Consider the following 27650-nt stretch of genomic DNA (forward strand, 5'->3'; position numbering starts at 1 on the left):
TCCACAAGATATGCTAATCCTTATGCAAACTAACTAGAAGACAAAGAGAATATCCAGATTAACATAATCAGAAATGAAAAGAGGGACATAACAGCAGATACTAAGAAATCCAAAGAATTATTGTCATACTTTAATAACCTGTTCTCCCCCAAATTGAAAAATCCAAAAGAAATGGAATTATCCCCCATAGATAGTACTTACCTAGTGAAATGAAGTTCAAATAAATAATTTAAATAAACCTATAACCCCTAAGGAAATGGAAGCAGTCATTAAAATTCATACAACAACAACAACAACAGCAACAGCAACAAAACAACAAAACAAAAAAAAAAAAAACAAAATAAAATAATTAAAAAAAAACCCACCAATACTCCTCAAATTATTCAATAAAACAGAAACTGAATTGCTATTTCCAAATTTGTTTTATGAGGTCCCAGTCACCCTGATAGCCAAACTACAAAAGATTCAACAAACTAAGAGAATTGTAAATCAATTTCCCTCATGAACATGGATGCAAAAATACTCAATAAAGTACTCACAAACCAAATCCAATAACAAAACATGAAGATCGTCCATCATGATCAAATAGGCTTTATCCAAGTAATACAAGGATAGCTCAACATATGAAAATCAGTACATATAAGCTATCATATAAACAAACTGAAAAACACAAAACTCATGCTTATCTCTTGAGTTTCTAAAAAGACCATTGGCAAAGGTCCCATGATAAAAGTCTTAGAGATATTAAGGGTATAGAGGGTCATACCTAAATAGGATAAAGACAATTTACAAGAAGCTGATAGCCAACACCAAATTAAATGAAGCAAAACTCAAAACAATTTCACTAAAATCAGAAACAAAAGGTTCTTTACTCTCTCTCCATATATACTCAGCACAGTGACTGAATTTCTACCTGTAGAAATAAGGCAACTGGAGAAGATCAAGGAGATACAAATTGGGAAGGAAGAAGCCAAAGTATCATTATTTGCAGATGATATGATAGCATGCTTAAGTAATAACAAAATCTGTTCTAGGAAACTCCTAAAACTCCTATCTTTAGAGAAGTGGCTAGATACAAGATTAACTAAAGAAAAACAAACAAAACAAAACAACAACAAACAAACACAGTAGTCCTCCTATACACAAACATTAAATGGACTGAGAAAGAAACCATAGAAACAACATCCTTCACAATAGTCATAAATATTATAAAATATCTTGGGGTAACACTAACCAAAGAAGTGAAAAACTTGTACAATAAAAACCTTGAAGTATTTGAAGAAAGGAGTTGAAGAGGATATCAGAAAATGGAAAGCTCCCTGTCTTAGGGTTTTACTGCTGTGAATAGACACCATGGCCAAGGCAACACTAAAAAGGACAACGTTTATTTGGGGCTGGCTTACAGGTTCATAAGTTCAGTCAATTATCATCAAAGTGGGAACATGGAAGCATCCAATCAGGCATGGTACAGAAGGAGTTGAGAGTTCTATATCTTCATCTGAAGGCTGCTAGCAGAATACTGACTTCCAGGCAGTTAGAATGGGGTCTTAAAGGCCATTCACACAGTGAAACACCCACTCCAACAAGGCTATACCTACTCAAACAGCCTACTCAACAAGGCTATACCATACTTCTAATAATGCTACTCCTGGGTTGAGGCAGATATAAGCCTTTTCACACTCTCCCCATGCTCACATATTGATAAAGGTTACCACAGTAAGTGACCATACTACCAAAAGCAATCTACAGATTTAACTAATCATTACAAAAAATTACAACACAATTCTTTTGCAGACCTTGAAAGAAGAACTTCATATGGTGAAATATCGCAGGATAGGAAAAAACTGTATAAAATCAAAACAATAAAAAGAATAACAATAACAATAACAAAAGACCGGGTATAGCTGTACATATCATCATTCTCAATTTCATGTGATTATAATAAAAAAGAAAAACAAAAAAATAAAACAAACAAACAAAAACCCTCATGGCATTGGCATAAAAATAGGCAGTTTGATTAATGGAATCTAATGAAAAATTTAGGTGTATCCAAATACCTATGGCCACCTAACTTTTTTTTTAACAAAGAAGCCAGAAATACACAATGGAAAAAGAAAGAAAGCGTCTTCAATGAATGGTTTTGGTACGTGGACAGCAGCATGTAGAAGAAAGCATATGATGCATGTCTATCAATCTGCACACAACTCAAGGCCAAGTGGATCAAAGGCTTCATAAAACCAGATACACTGAACCTCTAGAAGAAAAGATGGCAGATGACCGTGAACACATTGATACAGGAGAGCAACCCCTGATCAGAAAACAGATAGAATAGGAACTAAGAACAACAAGCACTAAATAGGGCCTCATGAAATTGAAAACTTCTATAGGGCAAAGAACACTGTCGATAGAACAAAACAAAAGCCTGGAGCATAGGTAAAGATTTTCACCAACTTGATCTACCTCAAGTTCCAGCTACACCACTCTTAGGCATATAGCCAAAGAGGACATTCCAGTCTACAACATGGACATTTTCTCATCTATGTTCATAGTAATCTTACTCATAATACCCAGAAACTGGAAACAGCATACATGTCCCTCAACTAAAATTAAAGAATAGGACGTGCATATACACAATGAAGTATTATTGTTCAGCTGTTAAAAACGATATCATGAAATTTGCAGGGAAATCGTTGGAACTGGAAAAGAGCATCCCGATTGAAGTAACCCAGACCCAGAAAGACAAGCATGGTGTTTTCTCCTTTTAAGTGGTCATTATCTGTTAAGAATAACCATGCTTTAACCCTCAGACTGAGAAAGGCTATGTAATAAGGAGAGCCCAAGACGGGGGCAAATCTATGAATCTCCCTGGGAAGAGAAAAATAGAGTATAACTCATGGGTGGATTCTGGATGCATGCTAACGGGTGTAGGCAACATGAGGCACGGTTGGGGTGCAGTGGCAGAGACAGAGAAAGAGAATACTAGGGCAGATGACTGTAATCGGGAGAAACTCAGTGAAGCAGAAACTCCCTGGAATGTATGAAAGTGACCCTAGTGAAGTAACCTGGGATACAGAGCCCAAACCTATCATCTATAACCAGCCAAGGCTCCAAGCATTGGAATTAGGACATCAACCCTGCCACACAACCTTTGACACACAACCTGACCTACCTGACCCACGTGTTGGGGTAATAGCGGCACAGAACTTAAGAGAACCGCCAACCAATAGCTAGTCTAATTTGAGGCCCATGCCACAGAGAGAGAGAGAGAGAGAGAGAGAGAGAAGAGAGAGAGAGAGCCTACCTCCTGACACTCTGGATGGCCAGAACCAGAGACAGGATAGCGAGAGACCCCCAGACAAAGCTAAACATGACTATCAAAAAGAAAAAAAAAAAGTAGGTAAATGAAACGATCACTAATGATATTCAGCTATATTCATAGATAAGTGTCTAGCCCATCTGTCACCAAAGAGGTTTCATCTAGCAACTGAATGGAGCAGAAACAGAGACCCACAGCTAAACACTAGGCAGAACAGCACAACTTGGCAGAAGGGGAGAAAGGAGGAGACAGAGGGGTAGAGAAACCCACGTGAACACGGCCCTTAGAATCAATCATGCAGGTATCATAGAGTTTCATAGATACTGAAATGACAGACACAGACGCTATATGGGTCCTCTGCATGTGCTTTATGGTTGTGTAGCTTGGGATACTGCCAATAGTGGCAATAGGGGTTGTCTCTGACTTCTGTACCTGTGCTTGGGATATTTTCTTCTAATAGGTTGAGTCATGAAAGCACTGATACAAGGTATGTAAATCTTATTAACTTTCAGGACATGTGTTCAGTGGATTTCAGAGGCCTGCCCTTTTTTTTTTTTTTAAGGAGAAAAGGCGTGAGTGTATCTGAAGGGGCAGTTGGGGGAGGTGGGTGGAGTGGAGGAAGGAAAAAAAGCAATCAGGATGTAATGTGTGAGAAGAGAAGAAAAGAATAAGAAAAAGAGCAAACTTTACAATTAGCAAATATTATCAATTGCTATCATTTTTTTTCAAACAGAACTGTGGCCATCATGGAAGCTGACATTTTCCTGACTCATGATTTTATTGAAGATTTACTTTACTTTTACTTATATTTTGTGGGGTGGAAGAGGTTAGTGATTATGAATGAATACAGGTATCCACGAGGCCAGAAGATATTGCCAAATTCCCTTGGGGTGGTGTTATAGGCAGTTGTGTGGATGTGGTTTCTGAGAACTAAAACTGTAGTCTCTGAAAGAGTCTCCCTCGAGCAAATACTCCAGCAATATTTTGTTGATGTCATTTTGTATTTTACTCTGAAAATTTGTTCTGTGTTCTTTTCTCCATATGATTCCTTCTGTTAAGGGTAAACAAATTCAGGGGGGGGATGAGAAAGAGGAATTTCAGAGGGGAAACCTGTAAGGGGGATCAAACTTGAAGTGGAAATAAATAAAATAACCAATAAAAAATAAATTAAAAAAATAAAGCTGATTTTATTCATGAAAAAATAATAGGTTTTCTATTTCCTTTAATTGAGTTCTGTCGGTGCTTAGTTCTACATGTTGGTTTTTTGGCTTATAAGGAAATATATATATGTTGTTTTTGGCTATTTGAATGGTTTTGTGTATAGAAATATAACTCTAGAACTTAATTTTTTTCATCATACTGAAAATTACACTCTCTTCTATTCTTGTTTCTAGAATTAAAGACTTTAACTCTCATAATTGTCATTCTTTTGGAAAGAGGACTTCGTTTCCTCTATAACTCTTACCTGATTTACCATAGTTTTTGGTGTGCATGAGAGTATCAATTATGTTAACATGTTTGTATTTTTAGAGTTTCTTGAATATTTAGGTTTAGGCTTAGACTTGTACAAATGTCTCAGCTGCTACCTCCTCAAAGCTCATCTTCATCCCTTTTCTTTCTCCTTTTAGACATTAGGCAGCTGGAAGGTCTTCTCCATCTACCTTTGAAGCTACATATTATAGCTCATACTGGAGGGTTCATTCGGTTAAACATTTTAGTTAGTTTTCCTTTTATTCCAATCTTCCAATCTTAAATTTACTATAAAATTTTAGTGTATGTTCTCTATTTCCCTAGTTCTGTTTTCATCTAATTTGGGCCATTTTTGAGTAGATTTTTGTTATCTATGGGTTTTCTACTTCATATTTTTAACGATCATTGTGTGTACCAGTGCACAATGTATTCCCCTAATTTAGCTCCTGGTAAGAAAGACTTTTTTTGTGTTCCTGAGAGGGATGTACTCCTTTACCATAGAACAGCCCTTTTATTTGTCCTTGGCAGGTATAAAGGGAAGGCCATCAGCCTGGCATCCCTTCAGCAGAATTTATGACTGGAGGATATTAGAACAATGCAGGAGAAGGAAGTCTGTGTCCCTATATCAGCTCTGTGCACATAGCACTAGCAATTATGTCTCTGACTTGTTTTGATTACCTCAGGTGCACGGCACGTGTTCTGCAGCTGACGTATGTTTACTGAGCGGGCAAGAGGGGCATAAACTTCTGATTCACGCTGAAGTTGAGGGCAAGGCCTTTGGGATGAAAGGGAATTCTACTTGTCCTATATATTCATGTATTTATTGCATTATTACAGTGCAGTATATCTGGAGTACTCGCTTATGGCACAAAGTATGTTGATCTTCTGTATCACGACCCTCTCCTAAGAATGTAGGGCAGTGAATACAGATTCATTTCCTTTAGATTTAAGCTCTTTTATTTACTAGTCCCATGTCCTGGGGCAAAACACCCACCTTTCCCTGCTTTAGTTGGGGAGGATTTAAGACTGGAAGCAGGATATCTATCTCACTCAACTGTGCTGAGTGGGCTGGCACATGCAAACCTTGTAGATAGGTCAGGACATACAGATATTCAATTGATGTTAGAGGAACTTAAGCCCCCCCCAAAATGATTTCTAGTTCAGTAAGAGAGTTGAAAGATATATTAAACAATTCTAATGAATCTAATGTGATATTTCCAATGCTTGATTCAAAAAAATCTGTGATGATAGTTTAAAGAAAGACTTGCTATAAACACTCATGGACAAAGGACAGTCAATACAAAGATAGGTGCATTCTATAAGGAAAAGTCATGGACACGAGGAAGTTAGTAGTCATTTTGCCAAAGGTTTCTAGCAATTGAAGCAGACACAGACACACAACACAGTTCGGCAGGCAAGCAGTACTTTACTCTCATATTTGTCCCAAAGATTAAAATAATACTTGCCATGCATGCTTTCATGAGGTGATTAGGAAACTTTTTTCACAATAGTTCGGTGCATTATGGATGTGTGTAGTGCACATGTGTGTGCATGTGTGCATGTATGTGTGTGTATGTGTGTGTCTATAAACCTATGGATAGGTAGCTATCACCAAAGTAAACATCTATCATTTATTATTTACACATTTACCTATATTTCTATTAACTATCATCTCTCTGTGTATGTACTATCAATATAATTACATACCTGTCTACATTTCTATATCTAGCTCCCATCTTACTAACAGTCTTTCTGACATCTGTCTGTCTGTATGTCTACCTATTATCTATTGTTATTCATCATCTATCCCCCATCAACATTATCTATCTATCTATCTATCTATCTATCTATCTATCTATCTATCTATCCATCCATCCATCCATCCATCCATCCATCCAATCATCCATCTAGCTAGCTAGCTCAGAAATTCTAAGAAATAAGCCACACTTCTGTTTGGGATACTACACTGATTATGAAATGAAATGAAATGGTTAGAGCTTTATAACTAAAAAGAGTTGGAATGATACAGATCTAAAGACAAATTAACTATTTTTAGTCCCTTTAAAGTCATACCACAGATAAGCAGGAGGCACTAAAATAAGCAGGAGGCACTAACACCCTGTCTTCTCTCATTGGTAGCCAGCACCTGCATGTCTAGGAGCATAGTTCATAATAGTCCATGCTAGAGTTGGAAAGTCACATGTAGTCTGCTACAGGATTAAGGCCATGTATCAGAAGAGGAATCACAAGTCCCGGGATTCACAATAGATAAGACTTTGCATACTGAATTAACATAATAGTAATTTGAGGATGGAGCAATCACAGACTTTAGGAAGATTGTACTTCTCTAAGAAACAAAGGCAATCAGAGCTGTGCATAAGTCGGTCTTGCTCTCAGGGTTCTCAGTTTCTCTCCGCTCAGTCTCCACACTCTTGTGGAATAAGAAGACCCATGCCTGCTTCTCACACTTGGGATTCCACTAATGTATCTAATACATTTCTGCATCTCTGAAGTTTTTTTTGCTCCAGGACTACAAAAGCGCATGTCAACCTTTGCATGTCAAACATGGTACTTGAAACAATAAAATCTGGGTTCCTAAGTCACGGCCACTAATATTTGCTACAGCATAAACTATATCTCACTCTCTTAAAGAGAAGATCTATGTTTTGTATCAATAATATGTGTCCAATACATAGGAATTTAAATGTCTTTACCATAATGTACTTTAAGCCTTCTGGTATCATAAATATGTTCCCTCCCTCTGGAGACTGTCAGGATTGTTTTATTTTATTGTCATGCTTATTAGTGCTTTTGATTCAAACCTTGAGGTCTGGACACAGTGCCCCGAATGCTCTCTCAAGCACCTGCCTTTAATCACGGACAATATGGTTTGTGTTTAGAATCAAATGACTGTCATAATCTAGCAGGGATGCTCTCTGTCACAGGGACTTAACAACTCATTTGGGGAAAACTCTCAGAGACTCTCAAATTCAATATTCTCTCCAAATCCCTGGCTTTTCATTAGCTTTGCCATTCAGACTCCAAGGCATGCCTTTCCATGGCATTGCTTTTCCAGAAATATCATGGGAAAGAAGTGTTTTTATTTTCCTTGTAAAGTGCATATTTTGCATATGTAAGCAGCTAAGCCCACAGCAGTTTCTATGAGGAAGTCTGTTCACAGACAGCTGACATTCAGAGTAGACATATCTGAGCTGTAAAGTGCACTGGGTTCTGGACAGCATTGCAAGTATCAGTACACAGTGCTAGCAGATTAGGAACCGTTGTTGATCTTCTATAAGGAGCTCAGGGGATGTTTTGCTGTATCTTTCCCCAGTATTTTTCCTTGATTTATTAGTGATATTGCTGTGTATGCAGAGGATAGATACTCTGAAGTTCACACTGAAACGACCAAATGAACTAGCAGGTGAATTCATAGTTATGATGTATAAACCCCTCCCAAGTACCCTGAAGGTGCACCCCAGTCCTGTCCCCATCTGAGTGAATCTGTGTAGTCTGCCTTTACAATTCTCAAATGTGTCTGCTCTTCACTTGACCATCACTGAAGGGACTCCTCATCATCTGCCCTGAAAATTGACATTTAAAAAGCATAATCATTTTCCAAACATACAAGTGAGTCCCTTGACATGCATGCTTCCTGAGATACAAGATTAATTATTCTAACCACTTTCCTTGAGTATGGTACTCCGAACTCAATCAGGAACATAGAAAGAAGAAAAACTATAGGTGAGCAAAAGAAATTCAAGAAATAATGAGATAAATAGGAAGATGTGAGGAAATAAATAGGAAGATTTCTGTAGGAAAAAAATTGGAAGGTGAAAAAGGATGCCCAGAGGAGAAGGCTGATGGTTAATCTGTGGAGGTGGAATGATGGGGGCATTCTTCTATGTCTCTCTAATAGCATTCTTGTTCAATAGGGCTCATTTTCACAAACTAGAAACTTTTGCATCTGACGGTTTCCTTTCACCTGTGTGTCTATATCTGTACATCTAAGTATAAGGTCATTGTCATTGAATTCAAGCTCAGGGTGACTCAATTAGGCCAATTTCAAATTAATGGCATACAAAAATCCACCATTATCTGTACCCCAAAAGCCCAGTAGGGGCCATTATTAATTGGTACGTGATGAATTAGTGAGATCTCCTATGTGCGTGTGTATAGTATGAGGCCGTGGAGAACATACCAGGTTAGGTCTAATTATGTCACCTGCGGTTAGAACCAAACACATTCACAGAGACAAGAGTGGTGTTAGGAGACTTAAATTTTCATAGTGGAAAGGAGGACCAGTTTTTTTCTGGCAAAATATACTTACTGTGTATTCAGAGTGGATATGGTTTCTTTAATGATTCTAAAGGCTATCTTACAAAAGAGTAGTTTATGCAGCATTAAAATTCATGATTACATAATGACTCAACTTTACACAAAAAAATGAAGGTGGAAATAGGAATGTAAGCACCTTTAAACAATGAAGGAAAGGCAGAACTGAAGATATTTAAGGTGCCTGGCAACACAAAACAAAAGCTTAAATGAAGAAGAATAGATCAGTCTTAATTACACTGCTTCACAGACAACTCAGAATTCTGGCTCAAATAAGCGCCATTTAAAAAGGAATGAGACTGCAGGAGAAGGATGCTTCTCCCCTGAACCATATACTGGCCATCATTATTATCTCTACTCTACCCACACACTCCTGGTTACGACTGAGAAAGTGTTCCCTTCTGTCAGCATCTCTTGGTCCTTATCTCAGGGAGCTGTTTAAGTGTCCTTGGGCTCATGACAAAAGACACTGACATTTCTTCTGCCATTCTCAGAACAGAGACCATATGAAGTCAGATATTTTAATCAGAGACTCATTTCATTGTTTAGCAATTTTGATAGAGAAAACTTTGATTTCAAAATACATATGAAAATGGGGAATGGAGAGATTGTGCAGCAGATAAGACCTTTGCTCCTCTCCCTGAGCAGCCTGGTTGGTCCTGAGCACTTCCATGGCAACTCATCACCAAGCAATAACTCCAGTTCTGAGGTATTTGATGCCTTTTGCCTTTCTGTCACTGAAAACACACTACCATGTGCTTACATAAATGCAGGGAAGATTTGCATACACATAAAATAAACTAATATTTTAAAAATATATGTAAAAGTAAAACATAGGGATTGTTGCAATTCTTAATAATATCCATTGATTTTAATAACTGTAAGTCGGGCTCTCAAATGCTTTATGGAAAATCACTGCAAGAGCGCAAAACAGAATTTTTGCCTCATAAAATTTCTGTCTATTTTGAGGAAACTAACACTGAAATTTTCCAATCATAAAAGATGGATTTGGTCCTAGAGAAAATAAAAATAAGATAATACTCTAGATAGAAAACTCCCATTATTATTATTAATATTATTAATTATTATTCTTCAAGTATGTGCACATGTGTAGGGTTTTTGCACACGAGTTTATTTCCCATGAATCCTGAAGAAGGCTCAGATACCTTAGAGATGGAGGTACAGGGACTCGTGAGATACTGGATACAGGTGCTGGGAATGCCTTTTGGCCTCAGGCAGAACGAAATGTGCTCTTAAATGCTGATCTCCTTCTCCAGCATCCAAGTGAAAGATTTTGATAGTAAAAAAAGAAACCTGGTAAATGGGTACAAATTATATATTTATTGTTGAAAATTACAATGAATATAAGCATCCTTCCCATAATTCCCAGAATCATCTCAACCTGTTTTCTAAACAATTTCAGGTCTCAAACACATTATGTAAGAGAACTTCTAAAAGTTGCTGACATTTTAATTTTGGCTTGACTGAAGAATGTCAAGCACAACGCTTGTGACTTCCATGTAGATGTGTGGGGGAATGCTCAATTTTCTGTCTCTTATTCCTGGAGAAAATGAAAACATAACTCATCATCTGTAACGGAAGCTGTCACCTCTTGCTCAGTCACAGACAATAAAGTGGAGTCAAGTGATTAATGGAAAGTGGCTTTTATAACAGTTGCTTTAAGGATCCAGGGCACAGAAGTCCAGTAGAGTCTTGGAACTCCTAGAGGGACAAGAGTAGCAGAGAGCACACACAACTCCAGGCGTCTGCCCCCCATGCTATCCAGCCAGTTCTAGTTTGCTTGTTTTATATTTAACGCCAAAGCCAATGATTTCCTTTAAGTAAATGATTTCTTGCCAAGAAAAATAATTAGAAAACTGTTGTCTAGAGATTATGTTTTAGAAATTTAACCACATACAATAGTGGTCTAAGTCATAAAATCAAATGGAGGATTAAATATATAGAAAAATTAAAGGAGCACTATGAAATAATGCGAGGTAAAAATGAATAAGGGTAAAAAATGTGAAATGCATTTTACAAGTGTATACCAAGGAAACAATATTACAGAAAAATCAGTCTTTTAACAAATGAGAGGAACCACTTGAAAGCAATTAGTTAAATTTTTTGAGATATTAGGCTTATTTAAGTCAGCTTAATTATACCATTACAGAAAGATAAATCTGGTACATTGACTTGAGCTAAGAAAACTCCTTTAAAAATTAATAATATTGCAGAAATGCACACCTGCCTCTTTCCCGTGATGTCACTTCTTATAGGATAATGAAATTTAGTTGTATTTTTAAAAACTGAATCACTTAAATTTTAAATAAATGATATCTAAGAAAACAAAAAGAAAACCAACCAAACAAACAAAAAAAAACACCAAAAACTTAAAAAACAAAAAAACCCAAAACCAAACAAAAAACCAAAAGAAAAAGTTTTAAATGCTTTGAAAGTGGCATTATTGTCCCAGGCAGTCATATGAAGTATTACCAAAATTTAGATTCAAGACTTCACAGGGTGTGATAGTGAACCCTGTCATTTGAGGCCAGAGCAAGTACAGTCCAGCACTTGCTGCCCTACCTAAACTTGTCTGAAATTCAGTCTTTGCTTACATTGAGAAAGTTATCAAGTGCTGTGTAACACAGGGCAATGAAAAGAGCAACACACATATTGTCCTTTAGTACTTATTCGTGTTATTCTGACGTACATTTACAGTGAAACCCACCTTTATCTGTGGATGAGTTTTACATTATCTAATAATACATCGTAATTTCATGGAGCTCACTTGGAAACCCAAACTCAATGAAAACACCTCATCTTTGAAGTCCAAAATCCCAGTGTAAACGTTAGCTTGTGTTAGTTCTTTTTTAATAAATTCAATTTTTGTCTAGTCTCCAACACCATTTTAAATATTTGGCAAATGTTTAATAAACATGAATTAATTGAGTATTGCTAGAATCATATTTTCCCGATATTAAAGGTTTTTGTCTCTTTTTTAATATTTCTTTCAAAACCTGTCACATAATTTAGCTATCATATAATGTCAAAAATACAGCTAATTTGAATTCAATCATAAAAGCACCAGTGTAGTGAAATAGGTTTTGTGAGTTAAATTAAGATTTCTTAACTAGTTTTGCAGAACCCATTTCTATCATTAACTTCCAATAATTAACTTTCCCTTTTTAATTTTATTCTTTTACACATCCCAACAGCATCCTCCTCTCACGTCTATCCTCCCAGCCACCTCCACCTCTCTCTGCCCCAGATTCACTACTCTTCCATTTCCTTCCAGAAAAAGCAGACCTCCCAGTGATATCACCCTAACTCAGCATAACAAGGTGTAATAAGATTAGCCATAGGTCTTCATATCAAGGCTGGACAAGGCTAACCAGGAGGAGGAAATAAGTCCCACAGACAGGCAAAAGACCAAGAGACAACCCCAGTTCTGTTGTTAGGAGTCCAAGAAAAACACTAAGCTAATACCCCATAGGAGGTATACAGAGGGCCTGGTGTAGACCCATGCCAGCTGTATACTTGCTGCTTCAGTCTCTGTGAGCCCCCGTGAGGTCTGTTTAGTTGATTCTGTGGACCATGTTTTCATGGTGTCCTCCACCACTCTGGTTACTGCAATCCTACCTTCAAATCTGTGGAGTTCCCAGACCTACTCATCCAATATTTGGCTGTTGGTATTTAGATCTGCTTCCATCAGATTCCAGATGAAGCCTCTGTGATGAGGGTCAGAATAGCCACTGATCCTAGGAGTATAGCAGAATATCATTACATCATTTCATTGACTTTTTAATTAATTTTTATTTTTGTCAGTTTGGATCTACCCTAGGGATCTGACCCTAGCAAGGACTCTTAGTAATGGAGGATATGCAGCCTGAAACCAGTCATCTCCTGTAACCAGCTAGATTCCCAGTGCTAAAACTGGGACAATATATTCTAGCAACAAAATCTACACCCCACAACCTGCTTTTCCTACAAGACGATCTGAGGCGATGGTGGCTTAGAATTTGTGGGAATGGCCAACTCATGACTGTTCTAACCTAAAGCACACACCTCAAGAAGAGGATGATGCATGGCACTGCCTAGATGGTCAGTCTCCTGAAGCTGGATGACTGAAAGCCTTAGGGTAGCATCAATAATTAAATGCTAAATAATTAAAATAAATAAATAAACAATTGCTAATGAAAGATTTTAGCTCTACTGTAAATAATGCCATGATTTTAACCATATTCTCTTCATTCTAGGACTATCTGTTCTTTCTTAGAGGATAAGTCCTTCTTGTGGGGACATTACAAAATCCTTGTAGTGATATCACTAGTCCACGGAGAGATGTCACTGTATCTCTGAAATGACATCACCATATTCCTGCAAAGAATGGACCTGGGTTTATTTTTCTAAAGTATAGGATAGGTAAGACCACTGAGGACTTTTGGACTACAACAGTGACTTGATATGTGAGGTTTGTGTGTGCATGCGTGTGTGTGTGTGTGTGTGTGTGTGTGTGTGTGTGTGTGTGTGATGCTTGTGTTGATTATTTACTTTTGTATAGTTTTTAGTTTTGTAAAACCCATAAAAGACACTGCTAGAACAAAACTGATCAAGGCCTTTTATTATAGAACACTCTGGCTGTAGTGTGTAAAACTAGATGGAGAAAAGATTGACCGTCTCCGGGCAGCTCTTCTGGCTGTTTGCTGATTCATTCCTCATGAAACATACACATGGGTTTGATGGGCTTAATATTTATACCAGTGCAGTTTCCATCTCTTCGTGAGTTTTCCCTTGAAATGCACCACCTTGTGTTATGGTTCTAAGGTACACTCATAGCATCTTGATTTCCAAATGTAAATCTTCAACGTAGGAATCTTGGCTGTTGCCATTGACATCAGATTTCCAGTGAAATATATTCAACTGGTTATGTACAAAGCTACAGCAAAGATGCTCAAAAGGAAATTAACTATTTTTTTTTTTTACATTTCACAGACCAACTCTCCCTAATCTGTTTTCTCTAGAAGTCAAAAACTTGAAACAGGAATTTGCCAATTGAAACTCAAACCATGACATTTATTTGTGTTCCCCGTACCCAAGCCGTATGTGCCAAATGAACTACAGAATTCTTCAAATCATTCTTTTTTTTATTGGATTTTTTTATTTACATTTCAAATGTTATGCCCTTTTCCAGTTTCCTGCCCATAAACCCTCTATCCCAGACCCCTCCCCCTTCTTCAGTGACAGTGTCCCCCCACCTAACCACCCACCCCTTCACGCCTCCCTTCCCTGATATTCCCCTACACTGTGGTGGTGGGGGCGTTCAGCTTTGGCAGGACCAGGGCTTCTCCTCCCATTGGTGCCCAACAAGGCCATCCTCTATTATATATGCAGCTGGAGCCATGGGTCCCTCCATGTGTGCTTTTTGGATGGTGGTTTAGTCCCTGGGAACTCTGGTTAGTTGGTATTGTTGTTCATATGGGGTTGCAAACCCCTTCATCTCCTTCAAACCTTTCTCCAACTCCTCCAATGGGGACCTGATTCTCAGTTCAATGATTGACTGCTAGCTTTCACCTCTGTATTTGTCAGACTCTGGCAAAGCCTCTCAGGAGACAGCTATATCAGGCTCTTGTCAGTATGCACTTCTTTACATCAGCAATATTGTCTGGTTTGGTGGCTGTATGTATATGGGCTGGAACCCCAGGTGGGGTAGGTTCTGAATGGCCATTCCTTCAGTCCCTGCTCCAAACTTTGTCGCCATATCCCCTCCTATGAATATTCCCCCCCCCTTTTAAGAAGGACTGAAACATCTGCACTTTGGTTGTCCTTGTTCTAGAGCTTCATGTGGTCTGTGGATTGTATCTTTGGGCTAATATCCACTTATCAGTGAGTGCATAGCATGTGTGTTTTTTTGTGATTGGGTTACCTCACTCAGGGTGATATTTTCTAGTTCTATCCATTTGCCTATGAATTTCATGAAGTCATTGTTTGTAATGGCTGAGTAATACTCCATTTTGTTGTCTTCAGTGTTTCTGAAGCAACTGAAGTGCAGCCTCCATTTTTCCTTTCAGACTCCAGGGTATGGAGATTCCATTTCTTCCCATTGGGACTAAACATACAACCTTCCTGTAATGGTTTATATATGATTAGCTCAGGGAGTGGCACTATGAGGAGTTGTGGCCTTGTTGGAGTAGATGTGTCACTGTGGGCATGGGATTTAAGACCTCATCCTAGCTGCCTGGAAGCCAGTCTTCCACTAGCAGCCTTCAAATGAAGGTATAGAAGTTTCAGCTCCTCCTGTACCATAACTGCTTGTCCACTGCCATGTTCCTGCCTTGACTGAACCTCTGAACCTGTAAGCCAGCCCTAATTAAATGTTGTCCTTATAAGGGTTGCCTTGGTCATGGTATGTGTTCACAGCAATAAAACCCTAACTAAGACATGTCTGAAGCCTTTATTCATCAGTTAGAGGGACTGAGCTCAGAAAGACTTTTCTAACCTGTTCAGATATTTTAAGTAGCAAAGTCTAGACTCCTGAGAATCTGAGATGGGCTCTCCCATCCCTGACACTGTTGCCTTTGTGTAGACTCTCACTGTTGACACATACTCTTTATAATTAGAGAACTGATTTTTCTTTGCATCAGAGAGAGTACATATGTTTGCTATGGTGTTATGAAGAAAAGTAGCATATGACATTACAGGATCACAAGACCAGACTTTGCCTTAGGCTCAGTCTCATTGACACTGTTATAATACAAAAGGCAGTATTTTCTCATTTTAAAAGATTCTAACATATATCTCTGGAAAAAATGAATAAGTAATGTCATATAAATCAATAAAATGATACTAATTGACAAGATTACTAGTGTGGGATTAGGACAGAAAATACAAGCCATCGATGAGAGCATACACCACAATACTTACAGGAGGTTAGGTTTAAGTTGAAATATTTTTTAGCAACACATATATCAGTTTTAATTAGAATTATCCAAAAGGTGGTCTGTCCTACCAATTAACTCTCAAACATATTTTTCTAGCCTGGATTCCAGACCTGTTTGTAAGAACACCTTAAACAAAGTGGAAATCAATTAGAATTTTAAAATCAATATTTTAAAATTAATAGTTGGCACAATAGTCTGATTTCGAAGAGATAAAATATGAGTGTGAGTTTTATTTTCATAAATATTAAAGGAGTAAGATGAAAATCTAATGATTTCCTCCTCTAAGATATTCAGGTGTGAACTGCCTATAGACAAGAACATTTTTCTTGTAGCTTTTAAAATTTTGATTATTATTTTATGTAGATACACGTTTTGCCCATACACACACACACACACACATATACATACTGTGTACATCCCGATGTCTGTGGAGGTGAAATAAAGGTGTTGGTTCCCCCATAAATGGAGTCCAATGATTGTGAGAGTGCTAGAAACCAATCCTATGAGTTCCTAGCATGTATCTCTCAAGGTGCTTTGGTTTACAGCGATCCTTTAGTCCTTTTTATATTATCTTTCTTTTAAGTCCTCAGAATAGTTTTGTATGGTGTATCATCATTGTGATTGCACTGCGGGTGTTTCCTTAGCACATGAATCCAGAGTCTTGCTGCCTGTTTCTCATTTCACTATATCAAAGAATGCAGGATTTTCCTTTGGTTTTTACTAATGCATCCATGCTCATTTTGATTATTTTGTTAGACTTCTATAAATAAAGAAATAAAGATACTATATATTTCTTTGTTAGTAAGGATTTAATAAAAATCCATATATATATATATATATATATATATATATATATATATATATATATATATATTTAAAGAAACTCTGTAGGCTATCACAAATAAGGTCACTATGAACATAGTGGAACATTTGCCCCTGTGACATGATGGGGCATCTTTGGGGTATATTCCAAGAGTGGTATTTCTGGGTCTTTAGGTAGGTCTAGTTTCAATTTTCTGAAGAACCTCCAAATTGATTTCCAGAGTGGTTGTACCAGTTTGCAATGCTACCAACAATGGGGAAGTGTTCCTCTTTCTCCACATTCTCACCAACATTTGTTGTCACCTGAGGTTTTGATCTCAGCCATCCTGATTGGTGTAAGGTGGAATCAGGATTGTTTTGTTTTGCATTTCTGTGATCACTAAGGACTTCAAACATTCCTTTAAGTGTTTCTCAGCCATTCAAGATTCCTCTATTGTGAATTCTCGGTTTAGTTCTATACTCCATATTTTGATTGGGTTGTTTGGTTTTTTAGTCGTAAGCTTCTTTAGTTCTTTATATATTTTGGATATTAGCCTTCTACCAGATGTGGGGTTAGTCAAGACTTTTTTTCTCAATCTGTAGAATGCCGATTTGTCTTATTGAGTATGTCCTTTGCCTTACAGAAGCTTTCCAGTTTCATGGGGTCCCATTTATCAATTCTTGATCTTAAAGCATGAGCCATTGGAGTTCTGTTTAGGAAATTTCTTAGCAGCCTTACTTGTGATAGCCAGAAGGTGGAAATAGTCCACATGTCCCATGATAGAAGAATGGATACAGAAAAGGTAGTTCACTTACACAATGGGATACTACTTAGCTATTAAGAATGAGGACATCCTGAATTTTGCAGGCAAATGGATAGAACTAGAAAATGTCATCCTGAGTGAGGTAACTCAGACCCAAAAGGACATGCATGGTATGTTCTCATTAATAAGTGCATATTAGCCACAAACAAACAAACAACAAAACAAACAAACCAAAAGTACAGAATTCTCAAGGTACAGTCGACAGAATTCAAAACGGTCTACAAGCTGAAGGGCCCAAGAAAGGACACCTCAGTTCCACTTTGGAGGGAGAAGAAAGTAATCACAAAGGGGAGAGAGGGAGGGACAGGGGAGGGGAAAGGGGATGGGAGTCGGGGAAGAGGAGAACTTGATCTGTTATTGGGTGGGGGAAATGTACTGAAGCTCTGAGGGCCAGTAGAAAGAATGGAAAAAGGTGACCTTGGGAGGAAGGAAGTTGGGAGGACCCTCTAGAGTGTACCAGAGACCTGGGAAGTGAAAGACTCTCAGGACTCAAGGTGGGGGGGGTAGATGAAAGTCCCTAAAGTGGGGAGAGGGAACTTACTGAGTCCATCTCCAGCAGAAAGACAGGGGGATCAATTGAGAGACGGTGTTATCCCACAGCCAAAGTTCTGACCCATAATTCTTCCTGTCTGAAAGAAATGTGGGGATGGAAATGGAGAAGCGCCTGAGGAAAAGAAGGTCCAGTGACAGGCTCAAAGTGGGATTCAGCTCAAGGGGAAGCCCCAAGGCCTGATACTATTGCTGAGGCTATACAGTGCTTACAAAAATGGACCTATCATTACTGCTCTCCAAAAGACCCAACAAGCAGCTGAAAGAATCAGATGTTGATATGTGCTCTCAACCAACAAACTGAGCCCCTCTGGTTGAATTAGGTAAAAGCTGGAAAAGCTAAGAAGGAGGGCAACCCTGTAGGAGGACCAGCAGTCTCAATTAACCTGGACCCCTGGGATCGCTTAGACACTGCATCACCAATCAGGCAGCTACACCCGCTGAGATGAGGCCTTCAACACATACGCAGCAGAGAACTCCTGGGTCTGGGTTCAGTCTGAGAAGATGTACCTAACCCTCAAGAGACTGGAGGCCCCAGAAAGTTTAGATGTCTGGTAGGGTGGGTGGGATGGGTGGGGTGGGGACACCTTGTGGAGACAGGGGCAGGGGGAGTGGTGGGGCAGGGAGAAGGTATGGGATATTTAACTCTCAGGGGGTGGGGGGACCAGGAGGGGAATAAAATTTGGAGTGCAAGAAGAAGAAAGAAAGAAAGAAAGAAAGAAAGAAAGAAAGAAAGAAAGAAAGAAAGAAAGAAAGAAAGAAAGAAAGAAACTCTGTAGGAGGAAACAAGTTTTTGTAATTACCCCAGATTTCTCTGAAGTTTCCCAACTTGAGAATCATTGCCATGCTGGGTCTTCACCCCACCTGATCCTAATCAGAAAAGTAAATGTGTTGAAGGGATTTTTGCATATTACAAATTTTGGATCTCATTTCTGTATTAGACAGAGTGCTTTAATTTGGGGCCCATTGTATTTATCTACTGAAATGCAAAAGCATTTTGAAAAAAAAAAACTGCTTCATGATTGGAAGTAGTCTTCAGAAAGTGCCCATGTGATTATCCACAGAATCTTAGATTGCATGATGCCTCAGTTTCCTCTATGTACCTCTAACAACTGTATAACATGCAGAATGAACAATCAATTTAAATATGTTGGAGGTAGATGGATAATCTTTAAACCTGTTAATGTCCAGTTCAGCCCATACCTGCTCCTGAGTATACTCAGAATCTTGATGATAGCTTAGGAAGAATTTTTCATTAACATTTGGAATGAAGTTGATGCTTGTTTCTGTTTGTTTGTTTGAAATTTGATTATTTCTTTCTAATAAGCAGGTAAAGTATTGACAAGGAAGTGAACTTTGCAGCTGTCCATGTCTAAGGTGGGGATTCATAAGAGTTATGGGTGCACTGGGGAGTTGTGTACTTTTCTAGTGCCACATTCCTGTGACAAAATGAAGTTCACCCAGTCTTGTGACAACTACTTAAATGGGGCAAGTACAAAAGAGTGGAACAATAAATTACATCTTCTTCATGTAAAGTGGGTTTTCTTAGACACATATTCTTCCTGTGATTCTCTAGCCACCTTGGACATTTTAAAGCATATTCTTCATCCTCAGTTATGACATCCCCAGCAGTATGCCCAGAGTTTTGAATGCTTTACTCTGACTCTGCCCATAGCATAGTGTGTCATTTTTCTTTTGCTGTTTGTTACTTTCCAAAATGGCACTGGAAGTTGCTCTTTGCAGAATGTTTGTGAAAGAAGGAAAGGAAGGTTATGGGGAAGAGAAAATGTCATCATAACAGAGTTGCAAGGACACCATATTGCGGGAGGCACTGACATGGTAGATGGGCCTTATTCAAAGAGGAGTGAATTGAAGCCTAACGACCAGATGGTAGAGCTGAACACAGAAATTCCATATGTGTGATGGCAGCGAGGGACTGCCATTGACATACTTGCTTTCCAGCCAAATGCCTCAGCAGATGCAATTTTACACTTTAACATTGCAATATGGCACTCAGACCCAGTAGAGTTAGCAGAAAGATTCAGAGCAGATTTAAAGTGGCAGGGTTAAAATTCATGCTTTCCTGTTGGGGTGTAAGCTCTTAAGAGGAATTGAGGGGGCTTACCCCTTTTTCAGCTCGAGCTTCAGGTCTCTGCTTTTATTATTGAAAGGAAGGATAAACCTGGTTCTAACGATTACAAGTATCTACCTACATCTGTCTGTCTGTCTGTCTGTCTGTCTGTCTAACCATCTGTCCTCTACTTCATCACTCCCTGTGAGCTAATATTTATATAAGGGAACCTATCTTTTAAAGAACAACTAGAAAGCTTATAAAAGAAAGTAAACACAGGCTTTTAGGTTATCTTAATAGCTATGCATACTTTAGAATATTGTGAAACAATTAAGTTTTTTTTTTTTTTAATAATAAGACTGTGCTCTGGAACGTCAAGTTTGCCCTTTTCCACTAAAGGGTCTTTCATAAAACAACACCACCAAAGATAACTACAGCTAACTCAATTTTAAAACACAGAATCAGTTGAATTAAGAGAGAAATTACTTTTATTTTGCATTAATTTTGGCCATTTCTTTTTCTCATGTTCAAGGTTTCTCTTTTTTTCTTTTGTTTATTGGATATTTTTATTTACATTTTAAATGTTATCCCCTTTCCCAGTTTACCTTCCAGAAACGTGCTGTCCAATTTCCCCTCTTACTGCTTCTATGAAGGTGACCCCCACCCACTCCGTTCCACCTCCCCTCCCTGATATTCCCCTACATTGGGACATTGAGCCTTGACAGGACCAAGGGCCTCTCCTCCCATTAACGCCAAACAAGGCTATCCTCTGCTACATATACAGCTGGAGACATAGTTTCATCCCTGTGTACTCTGTGAATGGTGGTTTAGTCCCTGGGAGCTCTGGGTTATTGGGTTGTTTGATATTACTGTCCTGCTTATGGGGTTGCAAATCCCTTCAGCTCCTTCAGTCCTTTCTCTAACTCCGCCATTGAGGACCCTGTTCTCAGTTCAGTGGTTGGCTCCAAGTATCTACCTCTGTATTTGCCAGACTCTGGCAGAGCTTCTCAGGAGACAGCTATATCAGGCTCCTGTCAGCATGCATTTCTTGCTATCTACAATAGTATCTGGGTTTGGTGGCTATGTATGGGTGGCTATGTATGGATCCCCACGTGGGATATAGATGACCTTTCCTTCAGTCTTTGCTTCACACTTTGTCTCCATATTTCCTCCTGTGAGTATTTTTTGTTCCACTTTCTAAGGACTGAAGCATCCACACTTTGGTCTTCCTTCTTGAGCTTCATGCAGTCTGTGAATTGTATCTCAGGTATTCCAAGCTTTTGGGCTAATATCCACTTATCAGTGAGTGCATAACATGTGTGTTCTTTTGTGATTTGGTTACCTCACTTAGGATGATATTTCCTAGTTCCATCCATTTGCATAAGAATTTCATGTAGTCATTGTTTTTAGTAGCTGAGTAGTACTCCAATTTGTAAATGTACCACATTTTCTGTATCAATTACCCTGTTGAAGGACATCTGGGTTCTTTCCAGTTTCTGGCTATTATAAATAAAGCTGCTATGAATGTATTGGAGCATGTGTCCTTGTTACATGTTGGGGCATCTTTTGGGTTTATACCAGGAGTGTTAGAGCTGGGTTTTCAGATAGTACTATGTCCAGTTTTCTTAGGGACCTCCAGACTGACTTGCAGAGTGGTTGTACCAGTGTGCAATCCCACCAACAATGGAGGAGTGTTCCTCTTTCTCCACATCCTTGATGTCATCTGCTGTCACCTGAGGTTTTGATCTTAGCCATTCAGACTGGTGTAGGGTGAAATCTCAGAGTTGTTTTGATTTACAGATCTCTGATGACTAATATTATTGAACATTTCTTTAGGTGCTTCTCAGACATTCGATGTTCCTCAATTGAGAATTTTTTGTTTAGCTCTGTTCTCCCCATTTTTCATAGGGCTATTTGACTCTCTGGAGTCTAACTTCTTGAGTTCTTTGTATATATTGGATATTAGCCCTCTATTGGATGTAGAATTGGTAAAAATATTTTCCCAATCTTCGGTTGCCGTTTTGTTTGATTAACAGTGATCTTTGCCTTACAGAAGCTTTGCAATTTTATGAGGTCCTATTTGTAGATTCTTGCTCTTAGAGCATAAGCCATTGGTGTTCTGTTCAGGAAATTTTCCTGTGTGCCCATGTATTCGAGGCTCTTCCACATGTTCTCTTCCACTACTTTCAATGTATCTGGTTTTATATGGAGGTCTTTGATCTACTGGGACTTGAACTTTGTACAAGGAGATAAGAATGGGGGATGGGGATTTAGCTCAGTGGTAGAGCGATTGCCTAGCAAGCGCAAGGCCCTGGGTTCGGTCCCCAGCTCCGAAAAATAGAAAAGAAAAAAAAAAAAGGAGATAAGAATGAATTGATTTGCATTCTTCTACATGCTGACTGCTAATTGAACCAACACCATTTGTTGAAAATGCTATCTTTTTTCCACTGGATGGTTTTAGTTCCTTTGTCAAAGATCAAGTGACCATAGTAGGTGTGTGGGTTCATTTCTGGGTCTTCAATTCTATTCCACTAATCTACCTGTCTGTCTCTGTACCAATTAACTTCATACAGTTTTTATCACTATTGCTCTATAATACAGCTTGAGGTTAGGGATGGTGATTCCCCCAGAAGTTCATGTATTGTTGAGAATAGTTTTCACTATCCTGGGTTTTTTTGTTATTCCAAATGAATTTGCAAATTGCTCTTTCTAACTTTATGAAGAATTGAGTTGGAATTTTGATGGGGATTGCATCGAATATGTAGATTGCATTTGGCAAGCTGGCCATTTTTACTATATTAATCATGCCAATCCATGAGCATAGAAGATCTTTCCATCTTCTGAGATTTTAGATTTCTTTCTACAGAGACTTGAAGTTCTTGTCGTACAGATATTTCATTTGGTTTGTGTCACACCAAGGTATTTTATATTATTTGTGACTATTGTGAAGGGTTTGTCCCCCTAATTTCTTTCTCAGCCTGTTTATACTTTGAGTAGAGGAAGGCTACTGATTTGACTTAATTTTATATCGGCACTTTGCTGAATTTATTTATCAGCTCTAGGAGTTCTCTGGTGGAATTTTTGGGTCACTTAAGTGTTCTATCGTGTCATCTGAAAAGAGTGATAATTTGACTTCTTACTTTACAGCTTGTAACCCTTTGACCTCCTTTTGTTGTCTGATTGCTCTGGCTAGGATTTGAGTACTATATTGAATAGGTAAGGAGAGAGCATGCAGCCTTGTCTAGTTTCTGATTTTAGTGGGATGGCTTCAAGTTTTTCTCCATGTGGTTTTATGCTGACTACTGGTTTGCTGTATATTGCTTTTATTATTTTTAGGTATGGGCCTTGAAATCCTGATCTTTCCAGGACTTTTATCATGAAGGGGTGTTGAATTTTGTGGAATGTTTTCTCGGCATCTAATGAAATGATCATGTGGTTTTCTTTCTTTCAGTTTGTTTATATACTAGATCACATTGATGAATTTCTGTATATTGAACTATCTCTGCATTCCTGCATCCATGGTATAAAGCTTACTTGATCATGATGGATGATCATTTTGATGTTTTCTTGGATTCAGTTTGTGAAAATTTTATTGAGAATTTTTACGTCAATATTCATAAGGGAAATTGGTCTGAAGTTCTCTCTCTTTGTTGGGTTTTTGTATGGTTTAGGTATAAGTGTAATTGTGGCTTTGGGTATGGTTCCTTCTGTTTCTATTTTGTGGAATAATTTGGAGAGTATTGGTATTAGGTCTTCTATGAAGAGCTGATATAATTTTGTTCTATACCCTTCTGGTCATGGGCTTTTTTTTTTTTTTGATTGGCAGACTTTTAATGACTGTTTGTATTATTAAGGAGTTATGGAACTCAATGGTAACTTGGTCAAGGAAGAAATAAAGAAAGTTATTAAAAATATTTTAGAACTTAATGAATATGAAGGCACAGCATTCCCAAACTTATGGGAAACAATGAAAGCAGTGCTATAAAGAAAACTCATAGCTCTGAGTGTCTCCAAAAAGAAACTGGAAGGAGCATACGTTAGCAGCTTGACAGTACACCTGAAAGCTCTAGAACATAGAGAAGCAAATTCACCCATGAGGAGTAGAGGGCAGGAAATAATCAAACTCAGGGCTGAAATCAACCAAATGAAAACAGAAAGACCTATTCAAAGAATCAACAAAACCAAGATCTGTTTCTTTGAGAAAATCAACAAGATAGATAAACCCTTAGCCAGACTGACCAGGGGCAGAGGGACAGTATCCGACTTAACAAAATCAGAAATGAAAGAGAGACATGACACCGGAAACTGAGGAAATTAAAAAAAAAATCTTCACATCCTACTTCAAAAGCCTATACTCTCCTTGAGGGCAGTAACCAGAAGGGCCTGCCCCTCCTTCTCTGGGGTCCCTATGCACAGGAGGCCCAGATGGCAATAGGTGTTTTCCTCTAGAGTAAGAAATGTGGGCAGAGAGTAGTCTTCTCTGGTTTCCCAGGCAAGTCTGCCCCTCTGAAGGTCTATACCTCCCTCCCACGGAATTTGAGTGTAGGGAGCTGTTTGACCGAGTCCCTTCAGATCCTGTGCAGTCTGGACTGCAGGGCTCATGCAGCTTGACTGCCCTTATCTTCCTGTTCCCAGGGGCCCTATACAGTCTCCTTTTGGGCCAGGGATGTGGGCAAAGGTGGTCAGTACTGGCGGTCTGTCCTGCCCTGCAGTCTCAGGAGTGTCCACCTGTCTGGGCGGTGAGCTCTCTCTCCCACGGGGTTTGGGAGAATGGAGCTGTGGACTGGGATCAGCGACATTCAGGCGCCAGCTAGAAACTGGAAGTGTCTGGTTCCGGAGGAATTTTGCTTTTGTGTGTCCTGAGTTCACCAGGCAGGTCACTTGGAGCAGAAAAGTTGGTCTTACTTCTGGTCTCTGGCCTGAAGTGGCTCCCTGGAATTGGGTTTCAGCTCTTCATCTCTCTGTACCCTTGGGAGGGGATAGGGAGGCAAAGTTTAGAACAGAGACTGAAGGAACACCCATTCAGAGCCTGCCCAACATGTGGCCCATACATATACAGCCACCAAACAACATAAGATGGATGAAGGAAAGAAATGCAGGCTGACAGGAACTGGATGTAGATCTCTCCTGAGAGACACACCCAGAATACAGCAAATACAGAGGCGAATGCCAGCAGCAAACCACTGAACTGAGAACGGGACCCCTTTGAAGGAATCAGAGAAAGGACTGAAAGAGCTGAAGGGGCTTGTGACCCCATATGAACAACAATGCCAACTAACCAGGGCTTCCAGGGACTAAGCCACCACCCAAAGACTATACATGGACTGACCTTGGGCTCCAACTGCATAGGTAGCAATAAATTGCCTAGTAAGGGCAACAGTAGAAGGGGAAGCCCTTGGTCCTGCCAAGGCTGGATCCCCAATGAACGGGATTCTTGGGGGAAGGGCGATAATATGGGGAGGATTGGGAGGGGAACACCCATATAGAACGGGAGGGGGAGGTGTTAGGGGATGTTGGCATGGAAAGTGGGAAAGGGAATAACATTTGAAATGTAAATAAGATAAAGATGGGGGAAAAAACCTTAAAAAAAAAGCCTATACTCAACAAAACTGGAAAATCTGGATAAAATGGATAATTTTCTAGATAGATACCAGGTACCAAAGTTAAATCAGTATCAGATAACCATATTCAAGGTTTTAAGACCAAGTGTATAGCCTTCGTCCTATTTGCTTTTGCCATGAATCATAATATGCTGTTTGGAACAAGAATTACATTCTGTGATTACTGCCATCTCTTTTGAATTTACTTATCTTTTCTTAGGTGAGCCTTAAAATTCAAATATAAAAAGCTTCTACCCAATTAGTTTTTTTTTAATATTATGTCAATGTTACAGTGATGATCACTTACACCCTTCTTGTGGTTTTGTTCTCAAGTGATTTCTTTTTCAACATGATATGTGTGATTAATATTTCCTGGACAACTAAAATCAGGACTTTACATCTGATGTTTTCATGACACCCGGGTCATTAATATATTTTATTAGTCTTCATGTGACTAATTAATAGTTATAAGACTCATTGGGTCGATAATGTTTCCCAAGGATAGACAGGAAATGTCAAGAGATGAAGTGTAATTCATTATAGAAGGAATATGTTCTAGAGTGCAAGGCACAGATCTTTAGTGCATGTTTGAAGTATATTTGTTCTTTGCCAGGTAGCAATTTGCCCCATACTCATCGAAGTATAGTTCCAACCACATCCTTCACACTATAATCCAGTTCATACCTTATTTCCTGAATAGTTGTCATAACATATAGATAAATTTTCTTTTCCATGAAGCAGAACTACACCTCTTTTTTGCATATCAAGAGACCTTTTGCATTTTATACATACTTGCGTTGAAATGCTATCCAAAGCTTTATAAAGAACCAAAGGAGTAAAAATCATATTCTCTAAAACTTACTTACAACCTACACAGGGTCTTTGTCCAGTACAGAGTACCCATATCAATCTTCACCTTGCAATTAAAACCAAACATTTTACATATATCTTAGTACATATATACAAGCTTCAAGTTGCATATACTAGTATGTTCTTTTTAAGTAAAAAGATAACTTCAGGGCTGGAGAGATGGCTCAGAGGTTAAAAGCACTAGCTTCTAGAGTTCTGAGTTCAATTTCTTGTAACCACGTGGTGGCTCATAATCATCTATAATGAGATCTGGTGCCCTATCTGACATGCAGGAATACATGTAGGGAGAGTATTGTATACATAATAAATAAACAGAGCAGAGCAGAGGAGAGAGAGAGAGAGAGAGAGAGAGAGAGAGAGAGAGAGAGAGAGAGAGAGAGAGAGAAACTTCAAATAGTATTGCTTTGTAAAGCATTAGTGAATTTTTCGCCTACCAATTATATTATGAACTTTCCTATTTCAAAATACTTGTCCTTTCAAAGGCTTTGTAAACAGCATCATCTGATTATTGATTCTTCGTTAATGAGTTATGATATCTTTCCATTATGTTTAGTCTATACTTGAGTTAGAATCAGATATTTAGCTTCTGCAGTTATACTCTTACATTTTTGTGCAGGTGAACTTGAACTTGGAAATTTAAACATTGTTGAACATAGCTGGGTGCTCAGGATATTAACTTTTCTTTAAGCAAATTTCACAAAATTCCAAGATACTAGGATTGTACCTATCTTATAAATGCAAATATATTGTAATTTCAATTTGTACAACTTGAAAGAATTTTTTATTGTAAAGCACATTTCGTCATTTGCAGATATATATATATATTACATATATATGTAATATATATATTACATATATTATATATATAATCTCTAA

The sequence above is a fragment of the Rattus rattus genome, chromosome 15, assembly GCF_011064425.1.
Source record: "Rattus rattus isolate New Zealand chromosome 15, Rrattus_CSIRO_v1, whole genome shotgun sequence".
In the NCBI taxonomy this organism is placed as follows: domain Eukaryota; kingdom Metazoa; phylum Chordata; class Mammalia; order Rodentia; family Muridae; genus Rattus; species Rattus rattus.